Source organism: Aquarana catesbeiana, linkage group LG13 (genome assembly GCF_042186555.1).
Source record: "Aquarana catesbeiana isolate 2022-GZ linkage group LG13, ASM4218655v1, whole genome shotgun sequence".
NCBI classification, from domain to species: Eukaryota; Metazoa; Chordata; class Amphibia; order Anura; family Ranidae; genus Aquarana; species Aquarana catesbeiana.
Window position 1 is genome coordinate 104,474,885 of NC_133336.1, and position 27,877 is coordinate 104,502,761.

General features: G+C 39.2%; 1 pseudogene; it reads right to left on the reverse strand.

Annotated features, from left to right (window-relative positions):
• Positions 1–9,652: 9,652 nt before the first annotated feature.
• Positions 9,653–27,877, reverse strand: part of LOC141116541 (cyclin-dependent kinase-like 2) — a 73,155-nt pseudogene continuing 54,930 nt past the window's right edge.

The window sequence follows — 27,877 nt, forward strand, 5'->3', positions numbered from 1 at the left end:
GTGTCCAGCATACATCCCTGTGGCTACTATTCCCAGTACCATCTCTTCAGGCACTGCAAGTCTGCCTGGCTAACTTCTCCACAATCCTCAAAGACTGACACTCTCTCCACAGTCCTCCCAGACTGAACACTCACCGGCCCACCTGGCTGACTTCTCAGGAGATCTCCCAGATGTGCCCCCACTGTCCTTTCCTGGCTCCCGTTCCTCCAGGAAGGGGTTCCTCCGTGTGTTGTGGGGGATCCTTCCAGCAACCAAGCCCAACTAGGGTGCACCCTCAAGAACCACTGACAGCCTTCTCAGCACTCTAGCTCTATCTTCCACCTGACTGCTCCTGCTGACATGACTCGTGCCTATTTATGAGGTGCCTTTCCCCTTCCAGACCCTTTTACTGGGAATTGGTTGAGGACCTCATAAATATGCCAAACAGCTCCTCCTAGCCTCCACCCACTACATCTTGAAGCTTCTCCAAGGTTCCAGAAAAAGGATGAGGCACCAGAGAATCTGCTTGCTGAGTCATCCAACCTCCCTGAGTCACTCAACCTTGACCTAGATTCAACCCAGATCTGGATCTCAGCCAAACCAATTTTCCTATACTAACAAACCTGTTTACATCTAGCACACTAGATAGAGGGTGCTACACATCTTTAAATATGCTTTTTAAATTCAAGCAGTGTAGGTAACTGAATTTAACCTGGTATTGACCTTTTGCAGGTACTTGTACAGCAAAGTTCAGATGGGGGTAGGGAGGAGCAGCACAATAGCAAGTCAGTTGTAGTACAGTGCTCATGTGCTAACAAGGAACATGCTAATAAAAGCAGGGGGTAGAGTGATGAAGGGATGAGCTCATAAGTCTGCTGCTTCTCTTTTCATTGTCCAGTCACAAGATGAAAGAGCGATAGGACCTGTTACTTCTGTTAAGTGTTACTTATATGCAGCAGAAAAAAAGACAGGCCTTCTGCCCTGGCATACAGGGTTGTGTAAATCCCAGGACTGGATGGACAAATACAAATTATTTGGCAGGTAGAAAAAGCTTTCACATATGTTATTTATCTATGAATTTATGTGTTTGCATGGAGTTCAGCTTTAAGAATTTAGAGTTTGCCTATAGGGTCATAAGGCCATGTACTGTATAAAGATTCACCCCTGTTTAACCAGTTCAGCTGTGGAAGGTTTTACCCACTTCCTGACCTGGCCATTTTTTGTAGTAAACTAGAGAAACCAATCAGCAATTGACATTCTCTGATCTGACTACTCTGAACAGTGAAGAACTAAACTCTCATTGATTGTTTTGGATTTTTACTACACCTCAAGCTTAAATGTTGCTCTTTGTAGCCCTATTATAGTATCTAAAGCCAAAACATTTTTTCCTAGTTTCAAATAGAATGGTAAAGCGTTAGAAATTCTCTCAGGTTTTATTGCTGTCTATGTCTTCATTGGATATTTGTCCTGGTTACCTTTGTCACTGGCAATCAGATATCCCATTGATTAACTAGTCTGGATTGGTTGAACCAGATGTTGTCTTTTTTCAACCTAAGAGCTGGTTCACACTAGAAGCGGCACGACTTGCAGGTCGCCTCACCGAGGCGACCTGCACACGACTGCCATAGCGACTTGCAAGACGACTTCTGTATAGAAGTCTATGCAAGTCGCCCCCAAAGTAGTACAGGAACCTTTCTTCTAAGTCGGAGCGACTTGCGTCGCTCCGATTAGCACGGTTCCATTGTACAGAACGGGAGGCGACTTGTCAGGCGGCTAGGTCGCCTGACAACTCGCCCCCGTGTGAACCGGCTCTTACTGTGTAAATATGTAACTACCCCTGGTGTTATTACCTCTAAAAATTAGTATCCAGATATATTGTGTGCATTTAGGAACCCAGAACTTTTTATCTAGTGAGTGCACAATCAAGGTGGATAGAAGAATTCCCCTCCCCCCCCACTGAGATTTTGGGGGTTATTTACTAAAGGCAAATCCACTTTGCACTACAAGTGCACTGGAAGTGCACTTAAAAGTGCACTTCCAGTGCAGTCGCTGTAGATCTGAGGGGGACATGCAAGGAAAATAAAAAACAGCATTTTAGCTTGCACATGATTGGATGATAAAATCAGCAGAGCTTCCCCTTGTTTCAGATCTTCCCCCCAGATCTACAGCCACTGCACTTCCAAGTGCATTTTCAGTGCACTTTCAAGTGCACTTGCAGTGCACTTGTAGTGCAGAATGGATTTGTCTTTCAAGTGCAGTCACTGTAGATCTGAGGGGAAGATCTGAAATGAGGGGAAGCTCTGCTGATTTTATCATCCAATCATGTGCAAGCTAAAATGCTGTTTTTTATTTTTCTTGCATTTCCCCCTCAGATCTACAGCAACCACACTTGAAAGTGCACTCGCAGTGCAAAGTGGATTTGCCTTTTGTAAATAACCCCCCATAGATCAAAATTCACCCAGTTCCTGCTGCTGAACCATCCACATTTCTGTGCAGCTTTGGCCAGCTTTAAAGGGGATATTGATATTCCCTGATATCCCCTCACCTTTTGTGTCATCAGGGAAGTGAAGAAAAAACTCCCTAATGGGAAACAAACTGTGAAATCTTGATGGGGGTTTAACCATCCCCAACTATCCAAAACTAGTAAAAAGGTTTAGGATAAAAATACACCTAGATGTTTATAATACCAGATATTTTAGATATTCTCTTTCTTTCTATCTATCTTTCATATTTATGCTTATAAAACATTTTGCAGATATTATAATCGATAGGTAGATAGATAGATAGATAGATAGATAGATAGATAGATAGATAGATAGATAGATAGATAGATAGATAGATAGATAGATAGATAGATAGATAAAAATATAGTTAATCTATCTATCTATCTATCTATCTATCTATCTATCTATCTATCTATCTATCTATCTATCTATCTATCTATCTATCTATCTATCTATCTATCTATCTATCTATCTATCTATCTATCTATCTATCTATCTATCTATCTATCTATCTATCTAATTTATTTTTGATATATATATATATATATATATATATATGATAGATATATATTGCAGATATTCTATCTATCTATCTATCTATCTATCTATCTATCTATCTATCTATCTATCTATCTATCTATCTATCTATCTATCTATCTATCTGTCATATTTATGTTTATGATATATTTTGCAGATATTCTATTTATCTATCTATCTATCGATAGAATATCTAAAATGTCTGATATTATCAACATAAATAACATAGATAGATTGCTAGATAGATAGATAAAAATAATATCTGCAATATCTAATTTATGTTTATGATATATATTGCAGATATTCTATCTATCTATCTATCTATCTATCTATCTATCTATCTATCTATCTATCTATCTATCTATCTATCTATCTATGTTAATTATGTTGATAGTAGCAGATATTGTAGGTATTCTATCGACAGATAGAAAAATAGATAGATAGATAGATAGATAGATAGATAGATAGATAGATAGATAGATAGATAGATAGATAGATAGAATATCTACAATATCTGGCATTATAAACATACATTAGAGCAATAGATCAATAGATAGATAGATAAATAATATCTCTATTTCTATCATCCCCAACTATCCAAAACTAGTAAAAAGGTTTAGGATAAAAATAGACCTAGATGTTTATAATACCAGATATTTTAGATATTCTCTTTCTTTCTTTCTATCTTTCACATTTATGTTTATAAAACATTTTGCAGATATTATAATCGATAGGTTGGTAGATAGATAGATAGATCGATAGATCGATAGATCGATAGATCGATAGATAGATAGATAGATAGATAGATTAACTGTATTTTTATCTATCTATCTATCTATCTATCTATCTATCTATCTATCTATCTATCTATCTATCTATCTATTGATAGAATATCTGCAAAATATATCATAAACATAAATATAAATATGATAGATAGATAGATAGATAGATAGATAGATAGATAGATAGATAGATAGATAGATAGATAGATAGATAGATAGATAGATAGATAGATAGATAGATAGATAGATAGATAGATAGATAGATAGATAGATTAACTATATTTTTATCTATCTATCTATCTATCTATCTATCTATCTATCTATCTATCTATCTATCTATCTATCTATCTATCTATCTATCTATCTATCTATCTATTGATATAATATCTGCAAAATATATCATAAACATAAATATAAATATGATAGATAGATAGATAGATAGATAGATAGATAGATAGATAGATAGATAGATAGATAGATAGATAGATAGATAGACAGATAGATAGATAGATTTTTCTACAGTATGAGATAATATAACAGATATAGATTAAAGGATATTTTTTATATTTATATCTGCTTTCTGGAAGTCACACACACACATGTATTTTGCCCTGCCTGCACTCAAGACCAAAAAGCAGGGATCCTTCCAGGGTGTCAGCGTGTTGCTTCTGTGGCAGTGCCCTCACCTTTTTTTTTTTTCTAATGCCATGTTGCAGAACATCTTCTCTAGCCCCCAATCAACATTTGAAGGTCTGGGACCATGTTTAATATTGTCAGATGGCCTGGAAAATTAAAAACCCAATTAAAGGCACAGTGCGCAGGTCAGCTCTTCTGCATATGAAAAGGTTTCCTCTGGCTATTCTGCTCAAATTATATCTGTTAACAGCTCACTTTGCAGAACGTGAAATAGCACAGCATTTACTAGTAATAAGTACTTTCCAGTTGATACATTTCAAACATAAACCACTTTTATGGACCTCGAAAAAGTACAAGTCACAATGGATCCAAGCATTTCATAGGGGAAAAATGACAATTTGATTATAACTGTGATTGTTAAGGAAAAAGAAATGTATTTTATTCACAGGCTGGAGGGTGGAGAACAAGACACACATTTTCTCTACAATTAATGGGATTTTTTTCCCCCTTCCACTTACTCTCCTCATCTTCTTTTAGCGATGTCCAAATAGAATGTCTTTTCCTTTCTCTTAATTTGTATCTATATTTAATATTCACCGTGCCTGTTGTTTGTGTGCGGTGAAGTAATTTCAGTGGCGGTTTTTATGGTTGAAGATATAAAAAATAAAAAAAATGTTGTTTAGCTGGGGTATTAATGCACACCTAAAGGTTGATAATGGAAGTGTTCAATGCTCTAAAAGCTTTCAAGATAAATGCAAATGAGAGAAGCACAAAAAAAAAAAAACATTTTTTAGAGAGGATTTCTCACCCATCAATGCAGCATAATATTAAGTCAAACTAGGGAAGATAGTGAAGATTTTGGCCATTTGCTGTGATTTTTAAAGACATGGAATCTGACAGAGAAGACACAAAACACATCAATATTTTTCAACATATTCTATTAACTAAGCAGCTGCGATGGGGATTTAAAATGTTCGCACAGACTGCCTCCCTTCAGAGTTTCCGCAGTGTCAAAAATCTTCAAGTTTTGCATAATGCATTTCAAGTCCATATGTAAAGATTTTTCAAAGCTATGTCATGTACGCCGTTGCAAAAATAGCAGGCCCACCGTTGATGAAAATCGCACGGAAGCGGACGACCGAGGCAGATGAGCACGAGGGATATGGGAAAAGGTATATTAAAATAATTTATTTATCCTGTCCCAGACAACTGCCGAAGCATATAAGCATAACGATGCCCTTCGAAAACATTGTGCTTTTAAAGTGCGCTCCTGATTTTCACCGCTTGTCCTACAGCAGGCAGCCGTGATCTCAGCCTTTCCAACCGCTGATTGCTTCCCTTTGTTGCACTGGAAGAAGTAGTTCTCTCCTAGAGAGAAGCAGGGTATTGTTTCACTTTTTTAAATTAGGAGCTGCTGAAATCGCTTTATAGAACTAATTAATACTTTAAGCCAACTTTGCTAGCAGCAATGGCATTTAAGGGTCAGTCCACCCAGAACTGATATTTCAGTTTTTAGTACATGCTGTTGTCAGGTTCGTACATCTAACATGAATTTGCATGAGGGGGTTCACATTCTTCCTATGGGATCATTTATTTATTTATTCTATATTATGGAGAATGTAAGAGGAAGTTCTGAAACGCATAAAGGTGGGTAGAGAAACAGAAACCATCCAGATGGAAAGAAACAGAGCCTAGAATAATGGCAGGTAGAACTTATTGTTAGAGGATCTAAGATATTGTATATCAGGCTCTGTCTTTAAATAAAATATCTATTGTAAGTAAACTGATTCTTTAATATACTCCTCACTACCAGACACCCTTGTAAAATGCGTGTCTGTTCCATAGGTGTTCGCAGCCTATTGCATTAGGGGGGCACCCCAAATGTATTAAAACATGGACGGTGTTAGTAGGGCACTGGATGGTGACATAGAGCAGTGAACTTGTCAGTAGGGCAAAGGTTGATGTCATTAGGGCAGTGGACAGTGTCAGTAGTTTTTTATTACTTTATTTTTTTATTATTTTGTTACAATTTTTTTTAGGATCCCTATTGAGGGTTTTGGTGAAATATCAGCGGGGGGTGATTAGTGTGACACCTCCTGCGCACACCTATGGTCTGTTCCCAAGCTATCTATTGTATCATGCTGATTAACAGCTCAGCCAGAGTACTGAAAGGTTGTATTGCATCATAAAAGTCACGTTTTTTTTCCTGGTTCAGACCAAGCTCTCTCAATAGGACTCCTATTATGAAAAAAAAATGTGTTCTGATTACGGTATTCTGTTAACACATGTGATGATGATATTTTTTAGTATATGAGTTCCTCTATTTTTTATTTCCTATATTAAAGTAACTCTCAAACCTAACTGAATGACATTTAGAGGGTTATTTACTAAAACTTGAGAGTGTAAAATCTGGTGCAACTCTGCTTTGAAACCAACCAGCTTCTAGGTTTTATTTCCAAAGCCTAATTGAACCAGCTGAAGTTAGAAGCTGATTGGCTACAATGCACGGCTGCATCAGATTCTGAGTGCACCAACTTTAGTAAATCTACCCCTTAGTTTGCTAAAGCACTATAGGAGAGATTTACTAAAACTGATACACTCAGAGTCTGGTGCAGCTGTGCATGGTAGCCAATCAACCTCAGCTTGTTCAATTATGCCTTGATAATAAACGCTGGAAGATGATTGGTTTCAATGCTGAGCTGCACTAGATTCTGCACGCTTCAGTTTTAGTAAATAACCCACTGTGTATCATAACAACTGCCAATGTTTTCTTTTTTTTACCTTTTATTCATTCTTTGTTACATCTCTACTGCTGATCTCCTGTAGTCTGTATCCTTTATGCAGCCACTTTCTGTCTATATGTACTCACTCCTGTTTGATGTTTATTAGAGGGGCTGTTAAGATAACAGACGTGGGCCATGCCTATGCAATGTGTTGAAACAGCCACTTTTTGTCTACGGAAGCCTCTGTGACAGAATGACAACGCAAGAGCACAATTAGGAGATAAATTGTTGTTAACCTATAACAGTATCATGGTCAGATCACTGGGTATTATTTAAATGAAAGCCCCAAATGTAAGAGTTTATTAAAGATAACTTTTAAAATGAAATTAACATGTTAAATCTAATATGAGATTTGAGTGATTTGGTTTACATATAAAGTGGTTGTACACCTAGTTACACCACTTTTACCTACAGATAAGCCTATAATAAGGCTTACCCGTAGGTGCTGGAAATATCTCCTAAACCTGCATGGTTTAGGAGATATTTACCATATACGCTTGCATCTACGACATGGGCACATGGGCACTGAAGAAAGGGCTTTAAAGGGCCTGTGCCATGACCGTTGGCTCCCGCACGCATGCGTGGGAGTGACGTCACGCGACTACAGTCAGTCACAGAGCCGGAGTCCATGGCCCCCAAAGGAAAAGGGATGAAGATGGATGCGGTCACCAGCGGGACATCGAGCCCATTATGCTTTTACTTTGCAGGGAACAAAAGAGGAAGTAAAACCCATCAGGGTTTACTTCCTCTTTAAATGTATCCGGGCACCACAAATTGGAAAAGCAATTTAAATAATTTTTTATATTTAAAGCAAACTCACCCATCCATCCATGTCCTCATCAAAACAATCCAGCGCTCAATGGGTCTCCATGCTTTGTTTTGTAGAGAAACCACTTTGAAAAACACCCCCCTAGCATTTATGGCTGTAGCCTTCTTAAGTAATGGCAGATGGATTCCTGTAGCATTTACTTCCTGGAATCCAGCTCCCCTTATCTCAGGCATGCAGGTAGGAGGGTGTGCTTAGCTCAGAAAGCCCCTCCTCCTCTCCTCCAGATGAAAGGCAAAACATGCCAATGAAGACCCCTGGGATGTATAACATCATTTTGGCTTCATAAATGTAAAGTCAGGCGCTACTAAACAACTTCTCAACACACATAAAGTATAAAAAACAATATAGTGAACATAAGTCCACAAACATCAATTCAAGAAAAATTATAGTCCCTTTTCAAGCCACTTGCCACCGTTTTTTTTAAAGTATAAAGTGCTTAAATCTCCTTCCATTGGTTCCCCACCACAGTGCGTATAAAATGCACACTCACATACCATAAATGTTACACATGCCTTAGATATTTAAGGGCATCACCTGATAACACTACTGAGATCACAGTTCTGATGATCCACATTTGTACTGGTGTGTACAATTGCACCAACCACTGGCCCTCCAGATCGCCTTCTCACATTACCAACCACCAAGACCCAAAAAAGATATAATATTCCAAAATAGTGTAATATCATTTGTTAAAAGATAAATTAATATAAAAGTGATTTTGCACTGGTCAGCACCAACATAAACAGCCTGTTGTGTACTGCAGGCCACTCGGTCCGAGCCGGCGTGCATTCCAACAACCGGAAGTTCTGACCAAGACCCAACAGGATATGGCATTAACGATGGCGGACGTGTAGCATCAATGCACTTCCCATAACCAGCATCATCAGGAAGCTTCCTTGGAATATTATATATTTTCTGGGTCCTGGTGGTTGGTAATGTGAGAAGGAGATCTGGAGGGCCAGTGGATGGTGCAATTGTACACACCAGTACAAATGTGGATCATCAGAACTGTGATCTCAGTAGTGTTATCAGGTGATGCCCTTAAATATCTAAGGCGTGTGTAACATTTATGGTTAGTGAAATAGGAAGGAGATTTAGGCGCTTTATACTTTTAAAACACAGTGGCTGGAGGATTGAAAAAGGACTATTTACACCTTCATATGGATTTTCAATATTCACAATTTTTCATGAATTGATGTTTATGGACTTATGTTCACTATATTGTTTTTTTATACATTATTTGTGTTGAGAAGTTGAAGCTGTATAGTGGCACTTGATTTTACATTCATTCTAGTTTAAAGGTGGGTCACCCGCTTAAAGGGGCAGCTGCATATGTTTATTCACATTTACACATATAAAAATATAAATATAATGTAATATAATATAGAAATGTCTATTTTTTTATAATAAATTTATAATACAATAATAATTTTTATAATAAATTTTAATGTTATGCTGAATTAGCATTTTGTATCCAAGATAAGGTCCTAGATGTTTCATAATGATAATTATTTAGGAACACTGATTTTACATTACTGCGGTTAATATAAATTAGAAAGATCCAAACTGTTTTAGTCAAGTGAACCTATTTTAAATGATCCTTTAATGTTCTATTGGTGGGAAATTTGCTTCTGTAATATCCAGGGTAGCAGGTAATACGTTCCCTGAAAACTGTGTTAAGGCTGTGTTTTAATTATGAGTATTAACTGTAGCAAGAGAAGGGATGCGGGAGTCTGGGATTGTCTTGTTCTCTTTCTTTCCCAAATTTGAACTGTGAACACATAGAACACATAGAAATTATATCCCTCTGTGCCTTTAAGTTCTGGTAAATGACCATAGCTCAACTCTGGCAGCCTCATGTCAGCTCTTGAAAACTCCCATTTTTTCTTGCTTAGTTGAAGAAGGCTCTTTTCATTGGCAACCAGACTAGAAATATTTGGATTATAAGAATTTCCTTGGGAAGGTCTTCCTCTATTTATTTTGAAATGGCTTACATATATTTTACTCGTTTCTTCTCCCCTGAAACTAACATGGCTGGAGCCAGATGATGGCGTGGCATTGGAAGATAAATGCGGAGAAATGGCAGTGAGGTTGTAGCTTATTGGAGGAATCATCCCAGCTGGGCTTTTATGGTGATCTAGGCTGTTGCTTGACTCCTTTTGTTGTTATAAGGACGTAAGGTACTGCCCTTCCCTGATTAGTGGTAAATAAACCACTGGCATTAGATGCCCCATTAGTCTTCTTAGCCTTTTCGGAATCCATTTTAATGATTTTCACCTTTAAAGGTTTGGTCTCCTTTACATTGTGATATTAAAATCCTGTAGTGCCAGGGTTTTCTTTTCACCTGGATAATCATCTTTTTCTTTCTTAACATTCTTTGTTTTCTTAGGTTGTGGTTGAATGTCTTTGGAAAGCTTCTGGACTTTTGCCCTGACTTCCTGGGACTTCCTGGGAGAACCTCTCAGAAAATCCATCCTTCTTAAACAGGTCATGCTGCAGCAAAGTCACACAGGGTGGCCTCTTGTCTGGGTTAATTTGTAAGCAATTCTTGGCTAAATCTAATATGAGAGAAGAAAACTTAGGATATCATCTTTCAAGAGGTTTTGAAAAAAAAAAAAAAGTTTCAGACAAGTAAATATAATATAACTTCTTATCTGTTTACTAATGCTAGCAACATAAGGATTAAAAATAGTCATTGTTGATTGAAAGAGTTTAGTTCTGCTTTAAAGTGATTCTAAAGGAAAAAATAAAAAAACAAAACAAACATGGTATACTTACCTGCTCTGTGCAATGGTTTTGCACAGAGCACCCAGATCTTCTTCTTTTTGGGGCACCCACCAATGGTCCTGGCTCCTCCCCCTTGCCTGGTGCCCCCAATAGCAAGCCTCTTGCTATGGGGGCACTTGAGCATGCTTCTTCCTGAATGGACACACAGAGCATGGCTCGGCCTCGCCCTCGCTCTCTCCTTATTGGCTCACTGGCTATGATTGACAGCAGAAGGAGCCGAATACTTTCCGAAGGAAAGAGAGATCTGGGAGAGCCACTGCTCTAGTGCACATTGCTGAAATGAGAGGGAGCTCAGGTAAGTATAAGGGGGAGCTTGGCGGTGCTGCACCCAGAAGAATTGTCATACACCATAAACCTCTCAGGGGTGCTTGAGCAGTTGCAGCATCAATTAAAAAAAAAAAAAATATTTAGAAAGGTAATTATTGTAAGTGTTTCTGACAATGGTATGGTTATAAGAGGAGTAGCCACACAGTTTTATAATAAAATTAAACTGCTCTCCATGGTATATAGCAGTACAAACCATGGGGGCACCAGATATTTCATTTTATCCCAGAAAACTCAGTTGTCTCTAAAATGCTAATATGGCTATTTACGTTGCCTTTTGAGAAACAAAGACTGTTTAGCAGAATTCTTCTTTAATGGACATCTATCATGGGAGGATTACATGGTCTGCTGAAGGTGCTAGAGGCCCGAATTGTCCATAAAAATATAAAGATATAATAAGAATCAAAACACTATGAGCAGATGAATAAAACTGAATAAAATGGAGGTGAGGCCTTAAGGAGAGTATATGTATTTCTAGCACTTAAATTAAATGTAAACTATCTAATGTTACGCATATGTTAATAATTAATCTTTAGCCCAACAAGCCTCGGTAGATAAATATTTAATATTTGAAAAATATACAAGGTCAATTATAAACATGTTTAACAGATTCATTTATTAATTTAGTACTTGACTAGACATATGCTTTAGATAAAAAGGCAGGTAACAAAGGCTACCTTCTCAACATCCATGTTATAAAGGGCTACATCCATAATTTAAAGGTTCACATCTGATGTTATAAAGGGTTAAAGTCATGTTATAAAGGGTTACATCCAATGTTATACATGTGTTACATCTAATGTTATAAAGGGTTACATTTATTGTTATAAAAGGGTTTCATCCGACATTATAAAGTTTTATATCCAATGTTATAAAGGGTTATATTTGATATCATAAAGTGTTACATCCGATGTTATAAAGTTACATTCAATATTATAAAGGTCTACATCCATTAGTACAAAAGGTTACATCTGATGTTATAAAAGGTGCATATCATAACAATTGCCTATAGAAGCCTTTCTGAGCCTTTTTGACATTGAGGAACCCTTGAATCAACTTTCGGTCTCAGGGAAGCCCTGCAAATAATTAATATATATATAAGCTCATGGTACATTAGTATGATTGTCACTGGGGAGAAGCATCCTTACATGTGTGGTCATTGGGAAGAATCCATTACAAATAGCTAAAAAGATCATTGCTGCTAGAGATTACTCATCTGAGAGGCAGAAGTTGCTTATTGCTCAATGAACACCTAGCAACCACTGGAGGTAACCCTAGGGTTCAATGGAATACTGGTTGAGAAGGGCTGGCCTATAGCAGCTAGGTTTTATAAAAAGCTAGACTAGAAAATGACAGCTGGAACATAATTGGCTGGATACAATAGTTTTTACCTTTTAAAATCTTCAGCCTTCATTAAAAAATACCTGGTGATTCCACCATAATCCTTATTTGGACTTTTTTTTGGGTGAGAACACTCTGTCCCTTTCTTCCAATTGTCACCCTGTCACACGCCGTCCCAATGAAAACTACTACTATTATTGATGCACATTGTACAGGCATGTTCAACCATAGCCATCATCAGGAAGCCATCATCAGGTTTGAAGTCTTGAAGACTTGAAGTGGCAGCAACGAGGCTGATCAGGAAATGCAAAAAGGATGACAAATGGTAAAAGAAAAAAAAATGTTTTGAGTTAAAGGATTTTAGGAAACCCATTTCCATCCAGGTAGAATTTAGATCTACTTCAATATGATGACTTTCATTTCTATCAGTGCATAAACTGCTGCAAAAGTGCTAGCTATTACAACTGTGGAGGGATTCACATCCTGTAACTGAACGCATGATTCTTATGGAGTCAGTGGAAACACATCCTGGAGGAATCCTGTCTGGCTGTTTGTGGGTTAATTATAACCAGTCTTTGGAAATATATATATAAAAAAAAGCCCCTGCTCATTTTTCTCTGCCATCGCCTCTGTAGTTCTTAAAAGTTCTGTAGTTTAAAATAAAAAGGTAAAAAGAAAAGAAATTGGCTTTTTTCCCGCTCGCGGAGAAACAATGTATAATAATATGTCAGCCAAGATTGAGCAATTTGGAGAAGTGACGGGTGAAAGGACATAATGTTCTTTTTTTCCCTTGTCACGGTCGGTATTTTTCTGTCAGTTTTTGCGGCGTGTGGAGAACACAAGCCTGACAGCCATCCAGTCATTCCTAGCAGCGGCTCCGGGATCACAGCTACTTTTATGCACACTAAAATGTGGGATGAAAGGGTGGGGAGAAGAGGTATAAAGGGGGAGATAAGAAGACTTTCCCTTTAAAATTAGAGATATTCCTCTTCTATGTAACATATGGGCTTTCTTTTTTTAACCCTGTGCTGGTAATTGTAGAACGAATTGAGATAAATAACCCCGTACTTCAGTGTACTATCTTGAATATGATGCCAAAGAAGAAGACAGTTGAATTTAACATAAAAACTCTTCTAATTGAAGTGAATGGATAGCAAAACATTTTTAAGATATTTTTAAAGTAGGGAAAGATTAAAACCCCTGACATTTCTTTCCTCTCCATGTCCCATTGAGAAGATTTACCTTCACTTCCTGTCCTGCAGATTCAACAGGAAGTGAGAGAAATCTTTATAAGTTGCATGGAATTAGTTTAGACTAGAACAGGTATTGCCATTGAGGAGAACAGCTCTTGCTCTGGTAACACCTTTAACATGTTGGATTTCCCATCACTTTCTGGCTCAGTGACAATGGTCACCAATACAAACAGAAGGGAAAGGTCTCCAGCAGTGACATATAGAAGTTCTGTATTTAGAAAACTAAGTAAAACAATTTAGCTATGTATACAGCACACTTTAAAGTTTTGTAGCATTCTTTTGAACCAACAGTTTATTTAGTAATTGCTTATTTTTTGGGTATTATTTTATTTACTTGGTATTTTCCTGTATGTTGGGAACATTGTTGCTGCTTCTTTAGTGGCTATCATTTTTTACTGGGCCAAGCTTTTAGCTTCCTATCTAACCCTCCCGATTTACCAACATGGATGTAGGACCAGTAGGATATTCAGAGTACTATGTAATCAGACTACTATGACCACCATCAGCATTTGGCAGTAAGATCATTTAAATAGAAACTCCATGCAGATGGTTTCCTCAAATGATAATTAACCCCTTCCCACCCAGCCTGGCGTTTCCATTAAACATTCTTAATGCCCAGGAGGGCGGGAAGGTTTGTTTTCAGTATGACCAATGTGATTAGCTGTCACAGTGTTCACATGATCAGAAGTCGGCTACTGATTTCTTCTCGGGATCGGGAACTATTTTCATCAGCCCAGTATCTGTGCTGGGAGTGCACTCTCAGAACATAAACATTGCCTGCTCTGCGAATGCATATGTGCGGCGTGTGGGTGTTAAAGCCCAGTTTTTTGCTGCCGCACATATAGGTTACTGTGGTGTAACGGGGTTAAACCCAGGCCTGAAAGGCTAAAGTGCAGGATATTCGACCATTGTGACTATAACATTTATGGTAGATTTAGTTCCCTTGCTTTAAACTGTTTCATAAAGTCAGCATTTCTTCATCAACATTTAAATGAAAACTGATCAGATTATTACCTTGATCCCAGATCACACTCATTTTATCACAAAGCCCAGATCCTCATCTTTACATAATTGAAATCACAAAAAAATGGGTATGTTTACAAGTAAAACTCCCAGCAGTTTTGTTTTAGTACATATAATTATGCACATTTTTGTGCCAGATGTGAATAGAAGTCCACTGTTTGCCCATTCTGTAAGATAGTGGTCCTCAATTTCCTGTATACCAAGGCCAAATTAGAAACATTCTTAATGAGTAAGGTCCCATAGTTTTAACTCGCAATTACCAATGGTAAATGACAGTATATTTTTTTTTAGAGCACAGACTGAATGAAACAAATTAGTTGACCTCAAAAGCATAAAAACTCCTCATGTAAGCTTGGGGTCCAATGCAGACCTTCTCTGTCCACACTATGGGGTTGATTTACTAAAGGCAAATAGACTGTGCACTTTGCAAAGTGCAGTATCACTCTGCAAGTGCAGTTGCTCCAGGATATAGTATATGAGGTAAAGCTTCACTTTGCAAAAAATATCCAATCATGTGGAAGGAAAATAAGAAAAACAGCATTTTTGCTTGCACTTGGTTGACTGGTGGAAGCTAGAAGAGCTTCTGCTCATTTACTAAGTTGTGGAGCAAATGCTCTTGCAGAGTGCAACTGCACTTTGCAAAGTGCACCCCTATGTTTCTGAATGGCGGATCTGAGATCCCTTCACGCCATCCTCCTGTTTCAGCACAGTACTGACCCTCTTCTCTCTGCCAGAAGCTACTCACTTTGCAGGGCCTTATATATTCCATGGCTTCAGGCTATGACTCAGAAGGACCAGCCATGCACCTGAGACCCATATGACATGGGGGGTCCAGATCACCAGGCGCATGACAAACTTAACTCCCAGCCCTTTTCCTAGCTAGCTCCCCCCCCAGCTCCTGGACCAGCCAGGGTTACAAGATGTGTTTTATTACTCAGGATCATGTCACTATTACCAGTCCAAAATATGATAATATGACTACCTTTTCCAGCCGCCTGCGACCTTAACTCACTACACATTCTGATACTTGAACATGAAGACATCCTCTATGAATAATGACACGTCCAGCTAGAAGCCAAGTTCTTCCACTTAAACCACTTAAAGTGATTGTAAAGGATTTTCTTAAAAAAACATCTCTATACTGACCTTCTCTGTGCAATGGAATTGGACAGAGTGGCCCCGAACCCCCTCTTCTTGGGTCCTCCGCTGGCGATTCTGGCGCCTCTGTCCAGTGCCCCCACGGGAAGCAGCTTCCCATGTGGACACACGTGTGAATCCCACTTCTGCATCCATTGACACAGACAGTGGGACTCGGTCCGACCCCCCCCACTACCTTGTCACTGGTTTTGATTGGCAGCACTGGAAGCCAGTGCCTCCCAGTGCTCCAGCAAAGCCAGTGAGAAGCGGAAGTGAGGGGAGAGAAGAGCTGCAGATGTGCAGAGTGCTGGGTCGACTGAGGGCTCAGGTAAATATGGGGGGGAGGGTAAGGGGTCAAAATCAATGCGTAAACATTTTTTACCTTAATGCAAGGAAGGCTTTAGAACCACTTTAGGCTATATTACTTGTTGCAAGTCCAACTGATGGCATGGTATGCAAAATATGTTGCAAATGCTTCACATTACATTAGATCATGTACCTATATGCTGGCATAAAGGTTCAGCAGTGCTTTCATTTGAAGTATAGTAAAATTTAATTCCTTTTATGGTAAGCCCATAAAGAAGTAATTAGAAGTACAGTCCCACTACATTACTCTTTTCATGCCTCTTGCAATTGGCCTATTTTGTATACTCCAAAGTATATATATGGGCAAAAGGGAAGGTGTGGAACAAAACTAAACAACTAGGCAGTGTATATATTTAAAGGAAAAGTATATGACAGGTGCCAGCTTATGCTCAAGAATAGATATGGGATGGCTGTGCATAGAAGTTATGATTGCATAGATTGGTAATTTCTAAACAGCTGTCAACCTTCCAACTAAGCACCGAGCCTAATTTGTGACTGCCAGTTTATGGACAGCATAAATTCAATATATAACTATTTGGAGTCAATTTTATCTTCATTTTAAGTCTATAGATTTGCATACTCATGATTTAATACCTTGTTTTACCTTTGTTTTACAGACACGAATCTATAGGGCTGTAATGCACCTGTGCAGTCAGGAGTGAGAGGACTTGCTGTTAAGATGTAAACAATGGAGCCAAAGCAGTTGAAACTCAGTAAGTATACATCTGTAAGGTGGGGAGGTGGGATCTGTTGGCTCAAGCCAAAGGAGTAAAAAAGGATAAATGCATTTTGTTTTAAAGTGTACTTGTCCTTTAAAGGCATGATAGGTAGGGGAAAACTCTTTGGTGTGCCCCCTTCCCTTGGTGCCTCAAGCATATAGTTGTTTTGCTAGGCCACTTGTCTCCTGCACAACACACATGTGCGGTTGGTATTAAATGCCCACACGCCTCACATATGTGTCACTAGAGGGCCAAAGTTTCTGTGCTGAGAGCATGCTCACTGAGCACTCCCAGCTCAGAGACTTTGCTGTCAAAGACAATTCTCAGTCCCCGCTATTGATTGGTAGCCAGCGGGACTGGCTCCTGCTCACCCCTGTGACAGCTAATCACAGTGGTCACATCATTGGTCGATTTTTCCCACCCCTGGCATTCAGAACTTTTTAAAGGGATGCCCCGGTGGGTGGCAAAGGGTTCATGGTTAATCTAGTCCTGCCTTGCAGGGACCATAGCTGTGAGAGGAACCCAGCAGGTCCACCATCTACAGCCTGTTTAAAGAAAACTACTTGGGGGAGATGAATAAAAGACCAATCACCCTGCACAAAGAGAGGGCAATGGGGACTGGGCTTTACTACAAGAAACTCCTGCACAGAGGCAAAGTGTGGGATTTGTTTTATGCTGGATTACTAAGGCTGGCCAGAGCAAATTTCTTTCCTGCAACCACAAGTTTTCAACACAAACAGTGTTGATGCGGGAATCCCTCCTGCCGTGGCATTGTATTCTCCCAGCGGGAGAAGACAGTGATTATTGTTAGCGGTAATAGCAGCCACTAGGGATAATCGCAAGAGAGTAGGGCAGGCGTGTTGTACCCAAGTTGATCGATTGAACAAATTGGTACAGTCACCCTGCCCATTAACGGTTCAAACCTTGGCCGATTCCTGCTGAATATTGCAAAGAATACCAATCAAGTAGAAGGAACATTCTTAAAAAAAAATACCTTTGCTTATACCTGATTGGATGAAGAAAGTAAACAAATTCACTCTGTGGAAAATTTCCTTGCAAAGTGCAACTTCCTCTACAAAATGAACAGCTTATTTGCTTCTAGTAAATCAACCCTATTGATGGCTCTGGGACACTGCAGTATGACAATCTGCTGCTGTCACAGCCTGCCCCATGAGATGTTTTTCCAAGGTTTACTCTCAAAAAAAATCAACAAGCTATTGCCACATTTAGCCTTTTCTACATCATCTTGTAGGCACCACTCACATTGTTTTTTTTACACACTTCTGTATGTATTAAAATAAGTCCACATTATGACACAAATAATTTTCCGCCATGCCAAGAAGACTGTCAAGTAATTATATATATTTTTTTTTTTTTTTTATGAAAATGGATAAACAAGTTTCATTGTGTTTATGTGCTTCCCCTATTCATTGACTTAGTTAGGGAGAAAGAGTGCCAAGGATCCCAGCAGTTCTACTGGTAGCAATTATTCTTATCCCCAATCAGCTGCTAGACTGCAAAGTAACGCCCACTAGCGAATTCCATTATGTAAATTCAAAATGTCCTATGGTTAAATATATGCAGCTGTTTCTTCAATCAGTCAACGGGTAAGTATATCCAGTGGAATCAAACTCAAAGATTCTTACCAGATTTTCTGACCCATGCGCCAATCAGTGTGTCCAATAAAGCAATTTTTTTCACTCCAACATCTCTGTGTCTTCCTTAAACCTCTTCGAAATACCACCGGTTGCCAACTCTGCACCCTGAGCCCAGCCAATTAGAGCCTCAGGCCTAATCATGTGCTTCAAAAAAAAAACCCTATTGAAATCCATGCATCCGGTGCCCTGCATGTAGATTAGGGGTCGGTCCTGCGCCTCTTATGGAGCATCCACCACTGGTAGAGAACCTACGGTATATCCTACGGTATAACCTACGGTATAACCTACTGTTTATCCTAATGAACACAATGAATATTTTCTTGTTTATTTCACTTGACTTACCAAACTGGCAGAGGTCTCCTCCTTTACTGGTATGATGTAAATCTGTCCACATATTAGCAACATGATCAGTTGAGTTTTAGAATAAAGCTAAATCCAATGCTAAAGTCTAAAATATCATTTAATATTTTATCACAATTTTAATGGTAATTTTCAATCTTTAGGAAGTTTCCATAAACAAAAAACCTGATAATTCAGCTGTGAAGGTTATGGAGTGCCAATTGCTTTCCTGTATTGTCAACCTGTCACACGCACTTCCAGAGGAAACTATAAGAGCCTGTGCCAACACTCAATGTGCAGGCATGGCCCATGAGTGTCAGCACTAGGAAGCCCTACCTGAGAAATGACATGCAGACTCCTCTGGGGCACATGTATGCAGACGGGAGTGACTGTAGGAGATCAGCAATCGGTATTTTCTATAATAAAAAGTAAGGACAATTGTTTATGATACACAATGCTTTAGCAAACTAAATGGTTGATTTACTAAAGGCAAGCAGGTTGGTCACTTGCAAGTGCATTTTCATTAAGCTTTCCCTTAGTGAACATTGTAAAAATATACTTTGCACAGAATACCCAATATTGTGCAAAAACAATAAAAGCCAGTGCTTTTGCTTGCACATGTTTGAATAATGTAGCTCAGCAGAGTGTGGGTGAAGCTTAAGGCGCCCTAGAGGGCATACTGTAGAACTGCACTCGGTAATGCCTAAATCACAGGCAGTGGCTGCAGTCATGTGAAATCAACATTAAGTCAGGTCCCCAGAAGTGAGCAGCAACTTGCACAGTTATAATCTGTAGCCATACTTCTTACACTGTTAACACTAAACACTTCAGACACACTTCTACTAGAGAACACCACTTTACCGGAATGCAGCATTTGTAAAACAGTACAGTAACACAAGGGCCGGTCAACACCAATCCAGCAATACTGTCACTTCCCTCCTAGTGATTAATCCAGTGTTGCTACTGGATAAAGGAAACACTTTCTCTCCATTCTCCATGCTTGCTTCCTCTTCCTGGGTCCCCTCCCCTGGGTCCCCACCCCCCTGACTTCATGTTGGGTCCCTAGGTGCCATGGATTCGGTCCCAGAAAGTGGGATATTGACTGCTAGTGAAGGTGTCAAGCACATAACCCCCTTCACTACCAAAGTAACTGTCACCTTTGCCATATCATCCATCTCCTGGCTGATTGGCTGCTTTGCATGTGACCCAGACACTGTAGTCATTAGCAACAACAATCTAGCTTCCTCTGGATAGCATTGGTAATATTTTAGACCTATGTACTGTGTCTTCTCTAACTTCAGTCTACCTATGTTGTAAGCCCTGTTCTTTTGATACAACTGCCTGCACCCCTTTAAGAGACTTCAGACCAGGCAAAACTGGTGAAGAAACAAAGATCCTTTATTGAGGTAAGTCTTTCCCCAGGAGTTCTCAACAGCCTCTCAGGGCACTTCATGAGCTCTTTTTATATAGTATAACCTGCAGGGGGTGGTGATCTTGCTAAAAAGTGCGGGAAAAGTGTCAATCCTTCCAGCTCAGTCACTTCCAGCAAAAAAAGGTCAACGTAAGGACATATTGGATTATCAAGTAACAACTTGCACCTGGCTGACTCAATTAACTTGAGGGCATGAACACAAGCAGGAAAAACACATTAACCCTTTTGGAGGCACCTGCCTACAAGAACCTCACCTCATTAAACAAGCTAAGGGAAAATCTCCTTATTTGATTATTTGCTATTAGTAAATCGATCCCTAAGGGCCAATTCACACTATATGCAATCCAGTGCATTTTTTCTGCATCAAAAACACATGGCAAGTAGGTTATATGATTTCTAATGGCATATTTCACACCAGTGCTTGAAATTCCAGTGTGTTCCAGTTCCAGAAAAAAAAGTAGAACATTCTGCATTTTTCCTGTACTGGACTGTACTGGAACACTGTTAAAAGCATCAAAAACACACGGGAACATACCAAAAACGAACTTGAACACACATGTCCTTATTTAAGGCTACGAAAAAAGAGGGGGGAAATGCATTGGACTGCATCAAAACACATCAAAAATGCACTGGAATGCTTTAAGAACGTGTGAAAAACGTGCATGCAGAAAAGCATCTGGAACGCATCCGAACTGCGTTTCTATGGTGTGAACTGGCCCAAAATGTCATCCAGTTATGGTCAGATCTACATTAACACCATCGATTGGTTACACTGGACTCATGTAAATATTTCATCACACTGGAAGATATATTTGACAGATGCTAAAAATGGTTGTAGTTTAGCAATGCTTTTTTAAATTGTTCATGGTTATCACAATCCACACTTGAATCTTTGCAGTTTCAGCTGAAAATGAACCTTTCTGTGGTCACCATTACACAGACAATAGAGCTATAGGCAGCTTATAGCAGAAATGTGTCTTACACTAGTTACAAGGATGTCTAATAATATCAGTACATAATGCAATTTTCAGTGAAACAAACTAGAAAACACATAGACTATGCACTGCTGGACATAATAGAGCTGGTTTGTCTCCTGCAAGGAAAAAAATCTAAGCAAAGCTTCTGATTGCAGTCATCTTTTCTCTCCAGTCTGAAGATCAGACAGCTTAACATCACTTTAATTAGGATGCATTAATTTAAACCCTTTGCATGCTATCTGCAGAGAAAGAAAATTAACCCCCAATGGGAGACGCCCCAGGCCATTTTGTCTTTTGAGGGGGAAAAAGAAAGTAAATAAAAGACATGGCCACAGGGAATTCATTATTCCTCATTACTTCACTGATAATAGTACATTGAAGATTTAAGGATGTAGGCAGTCGTATTCTAAAGCAAAAGAAAGACTGACACAGAGCAGTGATGTCCTATTTCTGATGGTTCAACATAGAAACGTATATTATATGTGCTCGAGACACAGATATTTACTAAAAATTTTAAACATGGCAGACAACAGTGAGGATGGTATGAGAACACCACCCCCCTCCCCCCTCAAAACCATGTTTGCCTTCCTTTAAAGATTTAGTTCTTGGATAGTTAAGATTCTGATGTGCAAGAATTTGCTCAGTAAAACTATTTATGAATGCAATTAGTAAAGGGAAAGCCAATGTTTAGTGATGAAAGTAAAGTTCATTCACTAAGATATCCATTGTCAAGGCATCAGAGTGTCTTCTCATTCATGGATGGATTGATGAACTTACTAATGGAAGAAGAGCTAAAGATGCATGAGGTCCAGCTGATTTACTCCTGTACCCCCATTATGGAATTGGAGGACTTCTCATGTAATGCCTCTACATGGGAATGGTACAAAGGACTACTTTTCCTAACATACAGGAATAACACACAAATAGTCCACAGACAGAAAAGACAGCGTTTTAAAGAGCTTTGGAAGGGGTGAGTTGAGTTTCATTTTATGGTGGTACATGCATACATGAAGAAATAGTTACCTAAAAGCATGGGAGGTCCTGGGAAAAGTATTAATGTTTGAATGTGTGAAGCGTTTGGTCCCTCTATGGGGTCAAGCATTAGTGGGGTCTGGAACATTTTCATCTTCTTTATCTGGGCCATACAAAGCCATACTGCTGAAAGGAAAGAGCAGTTGGGGCTACATTTTACATGTGACTGTTGGAAAATCATTAAAGGTTTCTACCTTCCAACTGGATGATGCAAGGCACTGGTCAGTTTTTAATACTTTTTTTAAGTGGCCACCATTTTTTTTGTATTATTTATCACAACACAGCACATCGATTAAGCTAGGCATAGACAGTGGGGTGAACTAAAAAAATAGCACACAAATGAGGTAGATGGGGGAATCCTTCCCACCAAGACATTGTATTCTGACAGCGGGACCTGACACTGTCAGATTACACTAAACAGCAACTGCAGCTGATGAATGGGAAAAGGTTTCCAGCATGTCTCTTCAACAGAGGTTGATCAAATGATTGACTTCTGCTGAGCAGGGGAAATAGGGTAAGTAGTGCAACCTCTGTCCTTCACCATTGTAAACAGGAAATGTGGAAGTTATAGGGCACTCCAGTGGGATAAATTAAATGATGTCCATCATTGTAAGTCATCAACTGCTATAGGCTCATCACCAAAAAGTAACTGAAGAATTCTAAAGCAATCCAATTGCAGCAAAGGTGAATACAAATGTGAGAATGAAAGGTGCATATTGATGGCTAGGGCAAAATTGGGACTGTCAATAACTGGAATTATACCTGAGGACACTGGGGTATACTTGTAAGCCATTATTGAGAACATTCCAATGGTTGCCAGAATTGATCGGATGTATTGATGGGTGATGGGTATGAACTTGGTCTAGGAGGCCAAGCGCAGGGCTGACAGGGGGTTAAGGGTGAAGTCCTGCTCCAGGAAGACCTATTTCTTCAATGAGGAATTCCTAGAGCAGTCTAAAATTCTGGCCAAATAGGCTAGGTGGCTTAATTGTATAACATAGGATCTGGAAACCCAATACTGTTGTATTGTTTTGGGAAAGTAAGAACCTTATGCCCAGTGTGGTGATATTTTGAATTTGACCTTCCCCACTTTAGGGATGACTGAGATTGAGTGCTCAAGGTACCTCTTATAATCTTCCCTGTTTCCAGAATGCTATTGTAGGGTTCAACAAGTTCCTTACCTGATATGACATGAAACATTTTATAATATTGCACAGAAAAACCATCAGGGCCTAAGGCTTAGTTGTTTTTTTATGGAGGATAAGGTGACAAGAAACTCATCCTCTGTGATCAAATGCTTGATCGCTTTCCTGTAAGAGGGTGAGAGAGTAGGCAGGCCTGATTTTCCAAGATGAGTGTAAAGATGATGATAGGCACAGTTTTTTGGTATCTAATATATATATTTACTGGTCATGCCACCAGATGGTAGTGTGTGTTATGTTTAATCCTTTCATAATATGATGTTCTTCCTACTGGAAGTTAATGGTTATGGTGTGATTTTATGTCTCTCTGTGTTCCTGTGGTGCTAATAAAACAAGAGGGGCTCGGCCATGTGCCCAGCACCATCTGACTGATAAGAGGCAAATTTGAAGCATCTATCCAACAGCATCAGTCACATTGCAAGTAAAGTTCAGCTCATGTCTGGTTTGTGTAACCTTTTACACCATCGTATTACTCTGCATGTTACATAAAATATAGTAATTCTGGATACAATAATTTGGACTTTCAGAGTTAAAGTCCCATTCATTTTATCCAGAATTATAGTTATCTAAAGGGGATGCTGGTACCTATACTTTAGCACAAAATAATCTAGGTCCATTATTATGTTTATTTTTTTAATAAAAGACTGGAAAGACAAATCTGTGTATGGCATATAGTTCAACAGACCTAATAGGGAATACTATAGTGTAGCAATTATATACAAATAAATTAAGTGTATGTACAATAAATCTTAAAGCAGAAGTCTGCCTCCCTTGGTGGCTCTGCCCCCCTCAGATACCACCTTTATGGCGCACACGCAGATGTGCCCACAGCTTCTGCCCGGCCTTGGAGTCTTGGCAGAGCTTGTTGGCGAATCTGCGAATGTGCAGATGAATTTCTGTGCAAAGTAGTAGCCAATGACACTCAATAGCCTATTTCTATTGCACAAGTTCTGTTATGTAGATTTTCATGTTAGCATCTCTATTACTACATACTTCTGTATTTGAGTATATGAATATATGCGTTGAAGTTTAAACGATGTACATTGTGCACAATGTCTGTTTCCTTTACTGATATATGGCATGAATTTCTTTCTTACTTCCCTGCTAGCAGTATTCGTGCATGTTTGAGAAACCCGGCGCATGCGCAGATGACAGGGGAAACTAGCAAATGTGCAAATTTGCTGCATGGTTCTCTTGGGACCTGAGCCCTGCAGCAAATCTGCCCACATGCATGGGACAGGAAGAACTTCTCACGTAGGCAAAGAAACAGCATAAATTAATTGCTTTACAAAAAAAGATTCCATTGGAATGAGCTACAAGCTGGAGCAAATAATTCAAAAAGTTCACAGCTGAAGCACTGAAGTGGTTGAAGTCATTCTCTCAGTAATGCAGCTGACCCTATACTCTCCTGTCCCAATAGAGGTTTGAGAACCTTACATTCTTTTAGTCTCTGATGCAGCCTTTCCTAACCAGGATTCTGTGGAACCGTAGGCTTCCTTCAAAGGTTGCTGGGGCTCCTTGAGCAGTGGACAGAGTCAGATTGATCTCCCGTGTGACCATCAATGTAAAGAGAAACTACACTGATCATCAGTGTAAGGGCTTCCTACCCCCACTGACAACTAATCTAAAGGACACTTCTACTAGTGACCAGTGTAAAGAAGTACTACACTGACCACCAGTTTAAGGTGAAACTTCTCCACTGACCACTTATGTAAAGGTCCAGTACAACTTTTAATGTCTGCATTTCTTTTCTGGCCAATATTATTATCAATTTACTTTAATGAATATTACTGAAAATAACTTTTTTATAGTCCAGGGGACTGCTAAAAAATGATCTGATCTTCTGCAAGCTGTAGATATTATCATTTTCTGAAAGGTTTCCCAAAGACATGAAAATAATTTCAAGGGAACCTTGGGGGTAAAAAGGTTAGGAAAAGCTGTACTTCTGTGAACTTTGAGGATGAATTGCTCCACAGTGCCTGGCACGACATATGTCAGTAAGAACGCGTTTTAAAACTCATTTACTATTTGTTAAAAATATGTACGGACATAAATGTCAATTGTCAGGCCAAAGGTTCACTTTATTTCATGGCTATCTAAATATTTATTGACTTTAAAATTTATAGCAGCCTACCAGGCACTCTCTGTCACTATTGATATAAATGTTCATGGCAATTCCTTCTACAAGAGTTCAAGAACCATTTGTATGTCTTTTTGTCTCCAGTATCCCTTCCTAGAAGCAATTGTTTGTCCCACAGTCATTTATAAGTCTTTATGAACAGAGACGGATATATGTTTCAGAATAGGACTTGCCTTAGCAGGAAGGAAATAATTTGTGTCCTCCAAGTTTTCATTGGATCAACATCAAATGATTTATGACAATGGAGTTTCATTGGGTTCTGCGTGTTAGGAACTAGCTTGTTGAGTGTATCTGTCAAGTTTGACAAATGTCTGATCCGTGCATTTTATGCCTGATAAATTATCTGTGAATAATGCAAAGTCATTGTCATAGGGCTTTAGAAAATAAGCTTTGCATATTAGAAGCTGGATGCAAGGTGAAATGTACTTGTCATTACAGGCTCTGACCACACATGATTACATTTTGTTGTCTAAAGTGATGAAAAATGTCATATTTGCTTGCACCCTAAATATTTCTTGTATAAAACGATTTACTCTTACAGTGTCTATAGACAGTAAATGAAGACATGGACAGAGTTCTGCTCAGGGCACTTGGTTATGCTGTCAGGGGCAGCAAAGGCTGTCTTTGTATTGTGATGCTGGGAGTCAACAAACAATACAGTGTATAATAAAAGGTTCTAGAAATTCTACCTACCAGTCCAGCCACATCCACATTTTTTCTACAGCCTCGTAGCCTGTGCATTTGTGTTAGCTAAATTATGTTGTTTCTTCTTATTGTTCCTCCACTCTGGGACCATCAGGATAGTAAGATAGCAGTAAAAAAAACAACAACTGTTATTTTAACCCTTCTCTACTCTTTCTAAAACATTTTGGCTAGAGTTGGCAGCATTCACACCTGCAAATTAGCCTGACATTCAGGGCCAGCCCTAGGCGGCACATCAAGAGGGGTGGCAGCCAGCAGTGACAAGTTGTGCCTGTACGGTCACCCATGCCGGCTGTCTCCCGAGATCTGCCTGTGGGACTGTCACTGCTTTGAAAGGCTGCATCCAATGAGTGTGCAGTTCGTGCTGCCTGTGAGACAGTATCACACTGACTAAGCCGATATTGACGCTTGTCAGAGCCGCTCAGTGTGTGATACTGTCATGTAATGTAACTGAATGCAGAGAGAGGCCAGCTGTCAAAATTGAGCATTGATGTGGGGGGTGGGCAGGACCTAGCAGCTATCAAACACCAGTTTCCAATCAATGCCACCTACCAGTGCCAATCAGTGCTGCATACCAGTGCCAATCAGTACTGCCTATTAGTGCCAATCAGTGCAGCCTATCAGTGCCATTAGTGCTGCCAATCAGTGCCACCTATCAGTGCCAATCAGGGCCCATCAGTGCTGCCTATCAGTGCCAATCAGTGCTGCCAATCAGTGCTTTCTATTAGTGCCAAAAAGTTCCGCCTATCAGTGCCAATCATTGCTGCCTGTCAGTGCTGCCAATCAGTGCACTGAGTGCAGGGATGGGACGATGAACTCAGCAGCCGGGAACATGGTCCATGGAAGGCCGGCCTGGTGGGGCACAACTGAATTCTGCTGATGTTTATTAATTCCACATACCAATCTTTAATATAATAGTTAAACACCCCACTACTATTTACAATAAACTTCTGGAGGTAAAATTAAAAAAATGTCAGTAAAAGGCCTGCCGCTAAGCACTGTTATATGTTCCCACACCACAAAAAAAAAGTGCAGCAGTAAGTTACTGATCAATAACTTAACAATAATGGTGGAATCCTCTAATGTATGGAATTCTCAATAGGCTTCAATTTATGACAATACCGGTCTCTGATACGTAACTTCACATATAATACACATCAAACTGAAAATAAGACATACTGTATAAAATGAAACTTAGCAGGAATGGTGGAAACCCCTGCTATAGATTTTGGCTATAAAAAAAATGTCTTCATCAGTTTAGGCCAATAGGTCTTCTGCTACATATTTTTGGTTAAAAAAAATCACAATAAGCGCATATTGATTGGTTGGCATAAAAATTATGGCGTCTACAAAATAGTGAATAGATGAATTCCATTTTTAATCAGATTTTCTGAT